The 15,385-nt window shown below is 32.2% G+C and overlaps 1 long non-coding RNA gene across 2 annotated transcripts; it reads right to left on the bottom strand.

Moving 5' to 3' along the window:
- Positions 1-500: 500 nt before the first annotated feature.
- Positions 501-3,003, bottom strand: LOC136204193 (uncharacterized). Of its 2 annotated transcripts, XR_010675075.1 has the most exons (3): positions 2,725-3,003; positions 896-2,608; positions 501-805 (listed from the first exon to the last, which is right to left on the bottom strand). It is a non-coding gene; the product is annotated as an uncharacterized lncRNA (long non-coding RNA). The 2 variants fall into 2 exon arrangements; XR_010675074.1 differs by having other exon boundaries at positions 501-2,608.
- Between the last annotated feature and the right edge of the window lie 12,382 nt (positions 3,004-15,385).

A 15,385-nucleotide genomic window follows, 5' to 3' on the forward strand; every position in this document is an offset into this window, starting at 1 on the left:
CGATTTGAAAATCTAATAAAAGAGACTTACTCTAACTCGGACAAGACATTGCTTGTGTTCGAAGCAACTAAACATTGATTCAGTAAGCATTCTAACAAATACATTGCTTAAATCGAGATTCTAAATATTACTAGAATGAGCACCCGTGCAATGCACGGGTTTTTGGATGATTATAATTTTAATAGTGAAATAAAAAAAAATTTAATGATTTTACTAAATACTATACTAAAAAAGTAGGCAAAAAGCATTTAGAGATATATGATCATTTAATTTTTGACGTATGAAGTCATTGATCTTTTATTGAATATATTAAATCTTTGATTTTTATTTTTAGTCATACTAAGCCATTGACGACCATAAAAGTGTTATTAATTTCACCTGTGTTTGAAATTTTTATTTTTAATAGTTCGAAAGTAGTGTTTAATATTATTATTTTGTCATTTTTCTAATTTCATACTCTAAGTTATATAAGATCAAAAAATAAATTAGTAAAATGAATGGTAAGAAATTTACTAATTTGATAACATTCAATAAACAAATATGTTATACTGATATATCTTCTATATATCTTTCAAGCACCTAACTAAAAACAATAATAGTATTATTGAACTAATTAAAAACAATAATATTATTGAACTATAAACAAATGTTGCTTCCTTCTATATTCTGTGAGGTGAAGCATTCTGGTTTTTTCTTACTTTCTCCCCCTTTCTATATTTTTAGATTTTATGTTGCCGAAGGCTATAAAGATTCTGCCCCAGTTCATTTCCAATCCCTTTTCTGTATGTTCCATACGTTCTCTTACCTAAACAAATGAAAAAACCCATGGGAATAGATCTACAGAAAATCAAATACAAACTTAAAATCAAATAAGATTAGACCAAGAATATGTTACCTGTATATCATGTGAAAAGTATAAGCATCATAACATGTATCTTACTCTTTTGCTACTATTAACACATAAAAAAACAGACACAAATTATTAGGAATTCCAATACTCTTAACACCATAATCAATCAACTAAACCATATGACTTGACTACTACCATAATGAATCAGCAACCCAGTTGATCGCATGATAAGAATCATTATCAACCGATTAAAACAAAATTGAAAACTCTGACGTTCATAGACTGTAGAAGGAGCAAGATGGTTATAGTCCATCAATGATGCATCCTGATCAATATGTTGAGAACTAACTAAATCAATAAAGAAATAGATTAGGCCATTTACCTTTCAGATTATAATGTAAATCTGTTTGAAACTCATTACTTTTTCTCTTTTGTGAAAGCTGTCCTGACAACTAAAATTCATCTCAACACAGAGAATTATGAAATTGTTCACAATAATTAAGATGTCTTTATGAGATTTGGAGAAGAGATGGAAAATTATACTTGCCTAGCTTATCAAATCTTTCACTCCCATAGTCACTGAAATACTTGACATGGTAAAAATCAATTTAGTAAAAATCATACATTTAGGAAGCAGAAGAGGATATTAAAAATATAGAATGGGAAGAGTACAAAACATGAAAGTAGATCTACAAACAACCCGTGATAACAAATTTTTGAGAGGGGAAATGAAAAAAGATTTGTAGTGTCAAAATGTTGGAAACTTAAAATTGTAGCAAAGCAAGATAGCAAGATGGAATATCATGTTAAACTGAATCATTAAAAACATTGTATGACCTGAAATGTAAGGATCAGAACAGGAAGAGTTAATATATTTATCCATCGTTGATGAACACAATGCTTTTAATCAACAAATTAACACGTCCTTAATCAGAAACACATTGTCAATAGCTTATCAAATTGTAAATGCTTACGATAAAGAAAAACACATTGTCTATATCTGTGAAGGTATTTTTCTTTTCAATTTTCAATCTAGAAAAACAGAACTGTAATGAAGAAATCATGAAGAACAATCGAGTTGCTCCTTGATAACACTACAAACTCTTTCCATCCACTTTTGGCTCTTTGGACATGAGTCTATTATTATAATATATAGGAAAAAAATTGAAAATAAAAAGTTTAGACTGATTAATATCATACAATCAAGTGAATAAATTGGAATAGTAAAGAAAATATGAAAATAAGAGAAAATGTAGAGGTCAGCAAATTTTCCTACCTAAAGTGTCCATCCAAAACCAAATCTATACATTTCATATTTCAAAAACCAATTCAAACATAGAGAAACTAAACAAATTAAAACCCATTCTTTTATTTTACTATCAGAGAGAAGTCATATATTTTCAACAATGGAGTTTGAGACAAACAAAGTATGAAAAAATGATGAAGCAATAGAGCACACATCAACTTAAGTAAGATTTAAAACAACTTCAAAAACTTGATGAACGGATCACTGAAACTCTTAATAAGGTCATGCAAAACAAAATTAGGTACCCAAGCTTGATTAGGTTAATGATGGCTGAGGAAATAAGTTGAGAAGAGGAATTCCAGAGATGTGGAAAAAAATTATGATATAGTAGATGAGAGAAAATGTAGGAGTAGCAGTTAAATCTGCAAACACAGTATAGAAGCAGTTTTCGGCGCATTTGGAGTTGGAGTGGCGAAATCATCTCTACTGACAGGAGTAAGATGGAGTAGCCACTGACCAAAACAAATAAACAGATTAGACCAATAAGGAAAACACCATGTTAATCCTCCTCCAAAATGCAAATTGCGAAATACAAAGTAATTGAAAAATTAAGGTGAAATTAAAGTACCTGTGACCAAGGAGCAGATCTACCATCTCCGGAATCACTTCCAAACTTCCCTCCCTCGACACCATATGGAAAGGGGTATCTTCTGTTTTCCTCGTCAGGTGCTTTGTCAGTCCTCTGCCGGAAATTGAAAATCAGAGGTGGAGAGGGTAACAATTGGTGGATTCAAAGCCGGAGATTTAAGCAAGCAAAGAATGGATAAAAGCATTTGTTAATTAAGATTGTGTTGTTTGTTTGTGTGCATACGCATTTACTCAGTGAGATAAGGAGCAGTTAGCTTTGAAAACCACCAAGAACGTGGAGATAAGTAAAATTGAATAAATAAAATTAATATTTTTTATAGAAAATTTGATACATTCTCAATTTGCGACACATCAGCAAATACAGTGAAAACCTGCCACCTGTAAATATTGTCTACAGATTTAGATTATTACTAGTATGAACTCCCGTGCAATGCACGTGTTATATATTTATCTTATAGTTTTTTTTTTTAAATAAAGAATGGAACCTAGCTAGAAGAAGAGAGTGGAATAGGTTGTCACTTGGAGCTCAAGCTAGGCCCAATCTTATTAAAGAGAAAAGAAAATTACAATAAAAGTAGAAATACCAAAGCCAAAAAAATCTATATCGTTCTACATGACTAAAGTCATCACTATGAACGATTTATAAAATTCGAGTGCCATACAAAAGCAGTCCAAAAAGGAGAAAAATGAAAAAACAAAATTGAGAAAATAGAAATATAAAAGTTGAAAAAAATGAAGCGTTCAAATTCACTGACATAATTCAATTTCTTACCCCCTTTCATTTTCTTTTGCACTTTCAATGGTTGAACAGTTCAACTTCACTGGTAGTATAATTTCAACCAACTGATCAAAATCGAAAAAAGAAAAAATAATCAGAACCCACTGCAAGTGAAGAGGTGAACATGATACTGGAAGACGGAAAGTGAAGAGGTGAACAAAAATAAAACCCAAAACAATGCTAGATCGGGCATAAAATCTGATGAATTTGAATTTCTGAGAAAGAACACCCAGAGACAGAATTTCGTAATCAAAATTACATCTTACATGCAAAAGAAGGTACTTAATAGAACAATATCCAATTTTAAGAATTCGACATGAAAAGAGCAGAGAGGGAATCAGTTTTAAGAATAAGAAGAAGGAATACCAAAGGATGCATTTTAAGGTACACATAGTAGGGAAGACGGTTTTATGGAATAATGGAAGCAAAAAAATTGGGTAGTGGAGAAGCAGTTGAGACTTGAGATCATGGTTAGGTATTAAGCGGTGCATATTGAAGTTAAAATATTCTTAGAAAATTAGGAAAATTACACATCAGCAAGATGTATGTTCCTTTAAGTATATAGATAGATGTCATAGTTAGTTAACGAATTACTTTATGTTACGTATTACAAGCTCGCGTCGATTATTTGGTTCCCACTGTTGTCGAGCTTGACATCTCACAATGATTCCGTTTGAATCACAATGACCTATTTTCGTAAAAGTCCAACGTATTTTTCGTAAATAAATTACAATACGATTTAAAAATCTAATAAAATAGACTTAATCTGACTCGGACAAGACATTGCTTGTGTTCGAAGCAGCTAAACATTGATTCAGTAAGCATTCTAACAAATACATTGCTTAAATCGAGATTCTAAATATTACATCACAGTTAGTTAACGAATTACTTTACGTTACGTATTACAAGATCGCGTCGATTATTCGGTTCCCGCTGTTGTCGAGCTTGACATCTCGCAAGGATTTATACTGCTTCATTTGTATTCCTTTTATATTATTTCTAGAGTTTGTCTCCATAGTTCCAACTTACTCTCCACTCCTTCTTTCGTCTCATCAACCAACACAATATCATCTGCAAACAACATGCACCATGGTATACCATCATGAAGTGAACTTGTTAGTTCATCCATAACGATGGAAAAAAGAAATGGGCTTAGTGCGGAACCTTGATGCACTCCAATCGTAATAGGGAATTCTTCAGTCTTCCCAACACTAGTACATACACTCATGCATGCTCCCTCATATATGCCTTTATGATGTTAATATATTTCCGCGAAATGCCTTTCCTTATCAAGGCCCACCAAAGTACTTCCCTTGGTACATTATCATATGCTTTCTCCAAGTCAATGAAAACCATATGCAAGTCTTTCTTCTTATTTCGATAGTGCTTCATTAATTGTCTCATTAGATGGATGGCTTCCATAGTTGATCTTCCCGGCATAAAGCCAAACTGGTTTTCCGAGATCTTCACCGTCCTCCTTAGCCTTTGTTCGATCACTCGCTCCTAAAGTTTCATAGTATGGCTCATTAATTTGATTCCTCGATAGTTGGCACAATCTTAGACATCGCCTTTGTTCTTATACAAAGGGCTTAAGATACTTTCCCTCCATTCTGATGGCATCTTATTGTTTCTCCAAATTTTGTTGAAGAACGTCGTCAACCATTCAATTCCTCTCTCTCCCAAACATCTCCAAATCTCAATAGGGATGCCATCAGGTCCTACTGCTTTCTTCAACCTCATCTTATTTAATGCCATTTTGACTTCACCCTTTTGAATTCTCCGCAGGCATTCATGATTTATCTTATCGTGAGGGATACTTATATCTCCAACATCTTGAATGCGATCTCCATTAAATAAGTCATCAAAATATGACCTCCATCATTCCTTGATATCCTTATCTCCAACATAGTAAGGTTTTATTTCAAATAATGATAAGCCGCGTATGTATGTAATAAATTACATCTCGCAAGGATTCCGTTAGAATCACAATGACCTATTTCCGTAAAAGTCCAACGTATTTTTCACAAATAAATTACAATACGATTTGAAAATCTAATAAAATAGACTTACTCTGACTCGGACAAGACATTGCTTGTGTTCGAAGCAACTAAACATTGATTCAGTAAGCATTCTAACAAATACATTGCTTAAATCGAGATTCTAAATATTACGTCATAGTTAGTTAACGAATTACTTTACATTGCGTATTACAAGCTCGCGTCAATTATTCGGTTCCCACTGTTGTCGAGCTTGACATCTCGCAAGGATTCCATTAGAATCACAATGACATATTTCTGTAAAAGTCCAACGTATTTTTCGCAAATAAATTACAATACGATTTGAAAATCTAATAAAAGAGACTTACTCTGACTCGGACAAGACATTGCTTGTGTTCGAAGGAACTAAACATTGATTATCATGCCTTATCATTTCACACAACCAGAAGAAGTACAATTATACAAGAACCATTACATCTAATATTGTTTTTGATACGAGCTAAGAAACGTATTGAAAGTTAACGAATTACGTTACGTTACATATTGTAAGCTCATTGTGTGAATGCATTTTTTTTTAAAAAACTTCATTTTGTTGATAATTTTGTCCTTATATCACTACTAAATCATATTTTAACAAAATTATACTACTAGCACTATATTTTTAAACTGGAAATAAATAATCAAACTATAAAATTACAAAATTTTATTTCAAAAAAAGATATTTTATATGATTTATGCGGTTCAATTGTTAAACAATCGAGATTGTAAATATTAAGCCACGGTAGGTTAACGAATTACGTTACATTATACCGTTTCGATTACAACAAACATTTTGCTAAAAGTGCAATGTAATTATTCGAAAATAAATTACGATACGTTTTGAAAACATAACGAACGCGTTATATTGTAATCCAAAAATATTCATTTTCCAAATGCAAAAAAAAAAAGAACACAACAAATGAAGCTTTTTCCTAGCATTAAACTTGAAAATCCAAAGGCAGCACAATTAATTCCTTAAATCTCAAAAAATCACAAAAAACGACTAACAATTACCTAAATGGTATTAGAAGTGACTCTTCAGTTTCCTTTTTTTTAAATGTTCATGAAGAACGCGTTTTCTTTTTGCATTAGTTTAGTTTTTATTCATTTTTTTATTTTTATTTTCAAGATGGTTCATTATAATTCGAATATTTCTGATATGGAAAAAAATAAAATATTAATCCGGTAATTTCATATGCAAAGGTCATTAAAAAAAGTAGAAAAAAATAATAAACAAACCCGTTTCTTGCTTTGGTTTAATAGTTGTTCTATTTTCAAGATGGTTTAGCTATAATGATATTTTGGCTTCCAATGCAGGGATTAATTTGGAATAGAATTTGAAAGGGTTTTTATTTGGGTCATTTACATGAAAATCATAAGTAGTAATAATATTCTTTCTTTATCAATTTTAATAGTTTAATTTTTAATATATCAAAAATTTTAATTTTTTTTATTATAAATGTCAGATCAGTTTTTGAAAAAGTTAACCGGTGAAATGGGTAATGGAAGGAACATTTTCTATAACTGTCCATATTTTTAGACCTGATATAATTAAAATTAGTGATTGACAAAATTGTAGATAAGTTATAAAATTTGAATTTCCTTGTAATTTTCCCTTTTTATTTCTCTATAAATAGTCTTCATTCTTCAAAATAATATACTACACTATATCCCTAACAATAAAGATGAGAATCATTAACATAAGCTCTTCAACTGATCAAACTACAATCGAGAAATCCATAGACAGTGAATAGTTTTTCTCCATTTCTTTTCAAAGATGATGAGGTTACGTCACCGGAACTGAAGCTAAAGACGGATAGGAAGGATAAGGAAGTAGCGGGCACTTATCTGGGAAAGAGAAAAATGGAGGATTTCAGTGAAGATAAATCCGATTGTCCATCGAAGAAGCTTTTTTTACAACTATAGGGATTCTGAAGCGTATAAGCGATATTCTGGTTCAAAGTATGATGAAACCATTAGAATGACCGAGGAAATGCTACAGAATGACGATGATACAAAGAGCATTGTGAACACAATGCGTGCTCTTGCTCAATCATTGTATGTGATGCAAATGTCCGTGGCAAACTTCTTTAGTGCCTAGAAGACCAAGTTGGAAGAACGTGAGAAAAGGCTTGAGGCTGGGGAGTGTAGCTTGAGAACCAAAATGGACAAATGGAATAATAAGGTGGTTGATGATGATAAGTTGGCTCAAGTTGAACAATGATGATAAGATAATTTTGGGTAATGAGGAAGAGTGGGAGAAGCTCATGCATGGATTTGCAGTAAATGAAGGAATCGATAATGAATTATCATAATATCCCCTGCTGTTAAATTATGCATTTTTTTAATGGTTTGTACTTTTTTCTTCTTTAAATGTAAGACTCATGTTTCGTTTAATTTTCTGATGGAATTATCATTTCAAACATTTTATATTAACTTATATTATAAGCTGAAGTTTTTGTATTTGAAATTGTTTTCTTATGAATATTTTTGTTATGTTTTAAAAAATATATTCAATGATGTTCCAATGTGTGAAATAAATTAAGTACATGGATTAATTTGTCATTTAAAAAAACATACATTAAACGCGTCTCTTTTTCGTGTTTAGACATTCAACAACTCAAAAACTCCCCCCCCCTTTCAGGACGTTTCTTTCCCGCTATAAACCCTAAGCACTTTAAAATCCGTACGGAATTCAACCTTCGCTTTGATCATTCTGTCCTTCTTTCCTTCCTGTTAGTCTCCCTCATTATTTCCTTTAACCAATTTACAGTACAAATTGTTAATCTTACAAATGGAGAGCATGAGAAAAGGAAGTAACAGTGGAACACGAAGCAATAAGAAGACGAAAGTTGACTGTGATGTGGAAACTGGGTATCTAAGGTTTAATGCGGCTAAACTTGATAGCATGCCTATTCTAAAAGGTATGTATGTTGATTTGGAGTCTCTATATAAGATTAAATTTTATGTTTCTGATTGGATTAATGCATTGCACCTGAGGAAGTTATTGACTGTCAAAAAACCTACCTATGATAAATTGGTTAGGGAGTTTTATAAGAACATAAGACGAAATAGGAATTCTACTGAGTTGCATTCAAGTGTTAGGAATGTGAACATTAAAATTGATTGTACATTGTTAGAAACATTGTTTGGTTTGAAAGATGATACCAATGGTTTTTGTGTCAAAAATCCGTCTGACAAGGCTATTGTGTGGGATGGGTACAATGATAGCTCTTTCAAAGCATGTATTTTAGAGAAAGATGCTAAACGGTTCTGTGGGGGAAATTTGAAAGCTTTTGCCAAATTTATGCATATAGTAATTATAAGGGTAAATTTCATCAATGGTGTTTACCTCATTTCACACTTTGGTGTACAACCTTCAATTTGTCTCACTAATATATACGAACTTATAGGTGACCTCCTACTATGGTGTATGGCCGGTAAAAATGACTGGTCAACCCAAAGTCAACGTGCCAACTCATCAATTTTTACTTTATTCTTTTAAAAATTGGGACCTACATATAATACAATTACAAAAATACCCTCTTCTTAAATAAAAAACAATATGTCTCCATCTTTTCATTTCTCTCTCCATCTTTCATATTTTTTTCCTGCAAATCCTTCTTCCTTCTCCATTTCTTTCTCTCTCTACCTTATTTCTTCATTTAATTTTGCTAAACCCCAAATCTAAAAGAGCTACAATCAAATTACAATATTATTTTCCCTAATTCTTTCTTCTAATTTTTATTTTTTTAATTCATTCACTTTCTTAGAATTAACTCCTCCCTCTCCTAATTTCCCTCTCTAAAACCTCTCTCCCCAAAACCAATTTTCGACTTCACACTTTGCTTTAAGAAATAGGTTTTACAGATGGTTAGCCATAACACAAAGTCGACCTAGAAGGACCGTCAACAAAATTAAAAACTTGTGGAATACACATTTGAAGAAGAAACTTCTGCAATTGGGTATTGACCCTGACACACACAGGCCAAGAACTAGCCTTAACCTTCTTGCTAATTTACCACTTGAGGCCTTTATAGATGTTGAGATACTAAAAATCACCACACTCTTCAAATTCTTCAATTGTGGAAAAAAATCCAACATCAGCCATACACGAGTAGAAGCTTTCTATTCCATCGCTCGCATATTTAATATGAAAATATTATCAGTCATGGAAGAACATGTGATAGACGATAAATGTTATGAAGAAAACATTGCCAGTCATGGAAGAACAGGCGATGCTTGTGTTAATTTTCCAGATTTTAAGAAAATGATGGATGCTAAGAATGGCAAAAATTGAAACCGCGATCTGGGTATTTCACCTCTTTCAATTTTAACTTGGATAAGTTTTTAAATTGTGATTTGATTGTAGCTTTGGGGTTTAGCAAAATTAAATGAAGAAATAAGGTAGAGAGAGAAGGAAATGGAGAAGTAAGAAGGATCTGCAGGAAAAGTTATGAAAGATGGAAAGAGAAATGAAAAGATGGACATATTATTTTTTTATTTAGGAAGAGGGTATTTTTGTAATTGAATTATATGTGGGTCCCATTATTTAAATAAATAAAGTAAAAATTAATGAGTTGACGCGTTGACTTTAGGTTGACCGGTCATTTTTACCGGCCATACACCATAGTGGGAGGTCACCTATAAGTTCGTACATATTAATGAGACAAATTGAAGGTTGTACATCAAAGTGTGAAATGGGGTAAAGGTTGTACACCATTGATGAAATTTACCCGTAATTATAAAAAACTTGTTGCCTAAACATAGCATCCGAGATAACTGTAGCATTGCTGAGAGGCTAGTTATGTGGCATTTGTTCAACAAGAAGCCTATGAATTTTGCACAACAAATAATTTACAACATCTTGAATAGGCATAGAGCAGGAAAAAAGGAACGACAGAAAGATGTCCATCTCCCGTATGGTAATTTGCTAACTGTGATTTTTAAGCACTTCAAAGTTCCTATGACAGTGAACGACAAAGTGTCCAATAGTATACATACTATCAATGCAAGATACTGGCTATGTTTAGCCAACTTGACTGAAAGGAGAGGATGGATTTTGTCGAAATTTGTCGATGTAGGAACTGATGGAGTGCTTTATGACAAAAGACCAGTGTTAAATGATGTGGAAAATGAGGAAGATGATGGGAGAGATGAGGATATGAATGGTCATTTTGTTGGAACTGATGCTGATGATGGTGTTGGGAACGTTGGAGGAACTGGTCGGCCATCAGATGATAATGATAATTATCAACATGTGAATGAGGAATTACATTGTGAGAATGAGCAATCTATGGAAAAAGATGCTTCAGTCGAAAACGACCAAATAGAGAAAGAAACTCGGTTGGAGCATGTGGTTGAGGAATGCAGAGTACTTAAGGAGTTGCCTTTATCAACTCATTCAATCATGAAACTGCTTATACTGGATTTAAATGGATTGCTTTTCGGTTCTACAACCCGTGTCCTGCGGCGACATTCCATTCCTTTTTTAAAATTCTGCTTTGAACATTTTGATGTGGCACTTTGGTCGTAAAAAATGAGGTGTGATGATCCGTTTGGTCAATGTTTTTTTATCTTCGTATACTTCCAGTCCATCCATTCATCTTTATTCCTTTTTTTTTTGTTTTTCTGTTTTCCAAGGCACAATATCAATAGAGTAATCAGATCTTTCAAAAGAGCCAGAGATGTCTATAGAAAACTCAAGTTTATTTGGGTTAGACATCATTTATTCCGATTATTATCATTTCTTTTCAGAATCGTTCCATAGAACGTTTTTTACTTTGCAGGATCAGGACAAATGCATAGTAACGAATGTCAACACTAACACACATATAGAAAAACTAATAATGTTTAAGGACTTGCGAGCTGTTTGGGCAGACTATCGAGAATATAATGCCTCAAACACATTGTTGATTGATGAAAGTCCCTATAAAGCATTCATGAATTCTGTAAGTGTATCCATCATAGTATAGTTAACTGGGCATTGTCGATGGTTTAATTTTTTCTTTTTTTCGAAATGTGTAGGAATACAATTTCCTCTTTCCACAGACATATTCAGGAAATGAACCAGATGACAATTTCCTAGGTGAAGTTTGTGTCAATTATATCTGTAGTAATCTTCAGTACCCAACCAAAATGTAATTATTCAACTGATGTAACACGAAAATTTGCAGATACAAACGGACCTTTTGTACGATACCTGAAGGCACTTGCAATTACTGATGACATTGCTACGTTCATTTAAGGGAATCACTTTGGAAATAGTGCACTTTCACAGTATGACGACATATATTTACAATGCATTATTGCCTGTGAGCGTTATAACTTGATTCGTCATACAAATTGACAATTGTACTATGATGATAAGTATATACCTGCTGTATTATATGTAAATATTGTATTATACATAAAGAGAAAGTACAGTTACAATAGTAAGCAATTATGAGTCTTAGTGTTAGACACGGGTTAAGAAGCAAGGGGTTTTTCGGTTCCCCTCTCATGTATATATACTTGGTTCTATTCATTAATAAGATAACACGTAGTATTGCTCCAAGATACCACAATTTCTTCTATTCACCAGCTTATTTTTTAGTAGTGATTTTTTTTTCTCTATTATGATTTACTTATAAGTTATTTCTATGATATTGTTGTTGACATGTTGATGCTTTTCCATAATAAGTAATTTGTATTAATATTTAGAAATTATACATTTTTTAATTGAATTTATATAATAATTTATTGATTAATATAATATTACGGGTTGTCTAAGTGTGTTAGGGGTGCCAACCTAATTGGAATGTTTGACCTCTTATTCACGTCCCAATCTTTACTTAAAAAAATTGAATTTATATAATAATTTGTTGATTAATAAATAAAAAAGGGTTAAAGTGCAAAAATACCCCTAACGTTTTGGGTCACCCCTAACATCTAAAATGGTGCGATTTTATCCCTAATGTTGGAAGCCAATAGCAATTTTTACCCATAAAGTTGATAAATTGGGTCAATTTGAGACACTATTATGAAATAATTCATCAAAATGTCTTTTCGGTCATGAATCTTGTCATCTACACTTCACGCATGCATTATTTTATCAGTAACAAATCACAAACATATGTTGGGATATGAAAAAAATAAGAAAAAAATATTAAAAATATACTGTCTTTTGTACAAATTAGACAAAAATTCAAAAAACTCACCGAATTTATAAATATTAATCTCTAATTTTATTATTAAATTACAAAAAACATTATATCCTTTTTTTTAGAACAAATTGATATAGAATTGGTGCAAAATAAAAAAAATGACTGTATTTTATAATAGTGTTTGAAATTGATCCAATTTATCAACGTTAGGAGTAAAATTGCTCTTGGCTACAAACATTAGGGGTAAAATTGCACCATTTTAGACGTTAGGGGTAAAATTTCTCCTGACCCAAAACGTTGGGGGTATTTTTGCAACTTAACCCAATAAAAAAATACCAAAATACAAATCCGATTAAACCCCGATTAGTCTCCGACTAATCCCCGATTAGTCTACGAGTAATCCCCGAGTAATCCTTGAGGTACATAAATAGAAATAGTAAATGACATAAGAAAACATTTCATTTTCCCGTTTAATTTTAAGTTATTCATATTAGTGGACATAAATGCTTCGATTCTGTAAATACATTGATTGGCCCCTCTAACCTGCAGGACTCGCGTTGAAAAACGATCGACATTATGACTGTACATCGAAAATACCCATCTCTGTTCTTTCATCGATTTAAGTGGATTTAGAAGATCTTGAGGAAGTCATTTCGAATTTTGTTAATGGACCTTTGATATTCCAAAGCTTTCTTGTAACTAGAGTCCTCCATTATAAATTTAGAGCACATCACTGAATATCCTTTACAATCCACAAAATCTCTCTTTATTCGAATACCTTCTCTCTGTTTCAAACGAAGAAGAAGAAGTTTTTCATCCCAAAGCATTCCTGGTAATCATTCCTTATCCATATGTTTTTTAATTTATGTTTTTACTCTTTGCAATATATTTAATACTGAATTCTCATGAAATGTTATATTTCAACCCCCAAAATAGATCTCCAGCCATGGCTGCTGTTAGGGTTCCACTTGACAGATTTTTAACTCAAACACTAGAAACACTTCAGTTACCAAATTTCGTTTCCCGGACCACTGTCGGAAACAAAAATTTCATAACCACTGTCTCTTTCATATATAAGAGAGTAGACACTGAGCTTGCATGCTATCATACCATAATCAGTGAGCCATCAGCATCCGAACCAGAAGCTCTTTGGGATGCTTGTAAGAAGGCACTAGACTTTCTTAAGGTACAGTACCAATTGATTTATGAAGACTACAACCACATTGAACTAGAGAGTGTTGATAGCATTAATGATGCAATCTTTGCAATGCAAATGTATGAAGAAAGGAGAGATTTTGAAATAAGGAAAAAAGTATCTAAGCATGTAATTAAGAAAAACATTAGAGTCCTTAGTCGGCTAGACCAAATCTACAGTGCTGCAATGGATTCACTTGAATAGACATGTACTAGGGCTTTTTTTTATGACTAGAAGTTGGTTGTTGTTTGATGTATATAGTAACTATTAATATAAATCATATTTTCTTGTTCTCTTTTTATGTTTACTTTATGTCTTGGATTAATATTTGACCTTTTGGTTTGTTATATAGCCGATTTTTTAGATGAATACCGTTGTTACATTCCGAAAAGCGGATATATTAAAGGAGGCAGTTCGGTAACTGTCTTTGAGAGAGCCAGTAAACAATCTCGCTATCGAGAATACTGAGAATTTTGATTTTCCACACAAGCACATATGTGGAACAACCCTCTTCTTCGATTTGCACCTAACTCGGATTAGATTCACGGGTGAAAGCTATATTTCACAGAGTGTAGCAATAAAGAAGGCTGCAATAGAATGTCTGAGATATTTCCGTATTCATAAGGGAGTTGAGATTATGGGCTACAATTATGCTGAATATGAGTAGAAGAAGAGTAACATAACCCAATTGATAAGAGGATTAGATGAATCAAGTACGAACCGTAGGCCAGCATACAATGAAAAGAAAACTGAAATCAGAGCATGTTTTCATAGGGCTTTTGCCGAACTTGATCGAATTAGGGAAATATTGTATGAGTAGAAGTAGAGTTAAGAGAATCTCATGTTAGTTTTCAAGTTTTTACTTCATTCTCCGTTTTGTATTTGAACAATTTAAAATTACTTTATGGCAAACTACGTTATAATTTTTACTTTATTCATGTTAGTCTTGTTAACATATGAAGTCTGGCTTACTCTTGTCTAAGATGCATATCCTTCACAGTTTCACATTCACAGTTCACTCTGGCTTACGCTTGCCCAATATGCAAATCACTTTTCAATGAATTTGAAATATGTGAAAAATGAAAAAATTAAGAAAAAACGCAAAAGATGGGGAAAACGTGAAAATGCAGGAACAGAATAATAAAAATACGTGAAAACTAAAATCATGAAAAACACGAAAAATGCAGAAAATAGAAAAACAGGGAAACATGAAAAATGAACACAAATATTGTAATAATCATCATATGTGGATGATGTTCCCGTGCATATGAAAATTTGAGAATAAATTTCGATTAAATTACAACGGAAATATTGTAATAATAATTATTTTTGACAATTTTTTTTTTAAATTTCACACCAATTACTAAAATGGAATCATTATTACATTCCATTGCATTACAACCACTAATGTTAGAATCTTATGATTCTGGATTTGAATATTACGATTCGATTCAATTCAGCTTTATTTCGATCTGAATCTACCGACG

The sequence above is a fragment of the Euphorbia lathyris genome, chromosome 8, assembly GCF_963576675.1.
Source record: "Euphorbia lathyris chromosome 8, ddEupLath1.1, whole genome shotgun sequence".
Classification (NCBI taxonomy): Eukaryota; Viridiplantae; Streptophyta; class Magnoliopsida; order Malpighiales; family Euphorbiaceae; genus Euphorbia; species Euphorbia lathyris.